Raw genomic sequence first — 1,612 nt, forward strand, 5'->3', positions numbered from 1 at the left:
GGAGTTGTTGTCTTGGTGCATATTGCGGTTGCTGAAAACCAGGGGGGTTGTACTGCTTAACTGGATACTGCTGATAAGGCTGTTGACCCACATTCAGAGCATTGCTCCAACTGAAATTAGGATCATTGCGGTTGTGGGATGATAAGTGGCTGGCACAGGTTGCTGCGAACGCTGAAAGTTACTCACGAACTGAGCCGATTCACTAGAAATTGTACACTGATCAGTCTCATGGGCACCAACACAAAGCTCACAGACACTAGCGATTTTATTAACTCCATAATTAACCAAAGTGTCCACCTTCATCGTCAAAACCTTAAGTTGGGCAGCGATAGTAGTTGCTGCATCCAACTCCAAAATTCCTGCCACCTTTCCCTGAGTCAGTCTCTGGGAAGGATTCTGGTACTCATTTGCAACCATCAGTTCAATAAGTTCATAAGCTTCATCATAGCTTTTAGCCCACAAGGCTCCTCCTGATGCTGCATCGGGCATGGGTCTAGAAGTAGCACCCAATCCATTATAGAAACAGTTGATAATCATCCAATCATGCATGCCATGGTGTGGGAACTTCCTTTGCATCTCCTTATATCGATCCCAAGCCTCACACAGAGATTCTCCAGTTTGCTAAGCAAACTGAGTAAGAGCATTCCTGATTGCAGCAGTTTTCACCATAGGGAAGAATTTAGTGAAAAATTTTTGAGCAAGATCTTTTGAAGTGGTGATAGACCCTGCTGGTAGAGAATGTAACCAATACTTAGCTTTGTCCCTCAGAGAGAACGTGAAGAGTTGCAGCTTGATAGCATCTTCAGTCACATCATTGAACTTGAAAGTGTCACAGATCTCGACGAAATTTCTGATGTGCATGTTGGGGTCTTCAGTAGGAGAACCCCCAAACTGAACTGAGTCCTATATAATCTGAATCGTGCTTGACTTTATCTCAAAAGTGTTAGCCCTGATGGCTGGCTTGATGATGATTGACTGAATGTCATTGATCTTAGGCTGAGAATAGTCCATCAAAGCCTTAGGATTTTCTGCTTGATCTCCCATCTCTACTAAAGATGGTTCTTCGACTTTCTCTTCTTCTTCTACCTTCTTTTCTTCTTCAAAAACTTCCTTTCGAACCACCACAACTTCTTCCTCGGCTTTATCCAGTGTTCTCTTACGAGTACGCGAACGCGTATGCATACACCCTCGCTAGAGTACCTGAAATAATTCAAGGAAACGAATAAGTAACAATGTCCGAGTCAATGAACTTTCACGACCACTGATGGAAAGCACATAAACTATAAATTAACACTGCAGTCCCCGGCATCGGCGCCAAAAACTTGTTAGTCGCTAAACATGCGCTAATAATACACGCAAGTATACGAGTTCGCAAGTAGTATAGAATCTTTTCTAGTTCATTCCCACATAGTCTGGCTTTGGTTAACTAATTAATTTATGCACTTAAGCAACAATGTATGGTTATTATTCAATGTTAAGACGATAACAAATTGAGGTTGTTTATAACTAAGAATTATCTAACAATTATAACTAAGAGAATAATATTGATTGAATTAATATCTATGACAAACATGGGATTTTAACTTCATTAAATACTTCCTTCAATAGCCTT

The 1,612-nt window shown here is 40.9% G+C and overlaps 1 non-coding gene across 1 annotated transcript; it reads left to right on the top strand.

Moving 5' to 3' along the window:
* Positions 1 to 547: 547 nt before the first annotated feature.
* LOC141681071 (small nucleolar RNA R71) lies at positions 548 to 654 on the top strand. Its single transcript, XR_012558514.1, has one exon. It is a non-coding gene; the product is annotated as a small nucleolar RNA R71 (small nucleolar RNA).
* The last annotated feature ends 958 nt before the right edge of the window (positions 655 to 1,612 follow it).

The sequence above is a fragment of the Apium graveolens genome, chromosome 8 (genome assembly GCF_009905375.1).
Source record: "Apium graveolens cultivar Ventura chromosome 8, ASM990537v1, whole genome shotgun sequence".
Taxonomy (NCBI): domain Eukaryota; kingdom Viridiplantae; phylum Streptophyta; class Magnoliopsida; order Apiales; family Apiaceae; genus Apium; species Apium graveolens.